Source organism: Petaurus breviceps, unplaced genomic scaffold, assembly GCF_028583685.1.
Source record: "Petaurus breviceps papuanus isolate PSGF00001 unplaced genomic scaffold, PetGlider_PUasm1.0 174, whole genome shotgun sequence".
In the NCBI taxonomy this organism is placed as follows: Eukaryota; Metazoa; Chordata; class Mammalia; order Diprotodontia; family Petauridae; genus Petaurus; species Petaurus breviceps.
Genome location: NW_027185761.1, coordinates 43,884,978 through 43,885,870, shown reverse-complemented (window position 1 = coordinate 43,885,870; position 893 = coordinate 43,884,978). Strand labels below are relative to the sequence as shown.

The 893-nt window shown below is 45.9% G+C and overlaps 1 protein-coding gene and 1 long non-coding RNA gene across 12 annotated transcripts in view; both read left to right on the top strand.

Moving 5' to 3' along the window:
- MITF (melanocyte inducing transcription factor) overlaps positions 1-893 on the top strand; it is a 271,770-nt gene that overhangs the window by 39,443 nt on the left and 231,434 nt on the right. The window lies entirely within an intron of this gene.
- Positions 1-893, top strand: part of LOC138158131 (uncharacterized) — a 1,868-nt gene that overhangs the window by 400 nt on the left and 575 nt on the right. The window lies entirely within an intron of this gene.

Sequence of the window (893 nt, the reverse complement as noted above, 5' to 3'; positions counted from 1 at the left end):
AGACCCCTGCAACAACAGTACTGTCCCTCACCAGTGGACAGTATTCACTCTCTGTCTGCAGGACAGTCTCAGGGCTTCTTAACCAAATGCCAGGTTCCAGGACTTCTTCAACAGGACAGTCTTTCACCAGTGGACAAATCTGGCAAAACAACATCAAAACAGACAGACAAAGTACCAGCAAAACAGCCATGTCTCTTCTCTGTTCTGAGTTTGTTACTGAATAAAATAGAGAGCACCTATGCTGGTATTTTGAACCTGGGAAGTTGCCTTCTTTTGGCATTACATTACATTATGGCGTAGTCTGTAAGGAGTACAAAGCATAGTGCCTCTATTTGTTCCAGGATCCATGGCCATTTAGATTGAGATTGTAAGGCCAAGGATCCTGGAGGGGTGGAATGTGATAGTAATGGCAATTAAAGATTCCCCTGTATTGGCTTGGTTTTCAAATTGATTGTATTAAAACCCAGAGTTTGTTAATCCCACCTGTGGGATGGGCTTGTTGATGTGAAAAGAAAGTCCTGAAGTGGGAGGAGCTGGTGACGTAGATTTGGAGAGACACTGGAGAGAGGCGGAAGATTTTTTTTTTTGGAAGCAGCACCTCGTGGAGAGAGAGAGAGAGAGACTAAGAGGATTGCTGGTGGCCGCTTTGAATTGCCCTGGACTTTTGAGACCTGCCCCCTGAGCTGCCAAGGACTGAGGAGACATGGCTGTTTTGCTGGTACTTTGTCTGTCTGTTTTGATGTTATTTTGCCAGATTTGTCCACTGGTGAAAGACTGTCCTGTTGAAGAAGTCCTGGAACCTGGCATTTGGTTAAGAAGCCCTGAGACTGTCCTGCAGACAGAGAGTGAATACTGTCCACTGGTGAGGGACAGTACTGTTGTTGCAGGGGTCT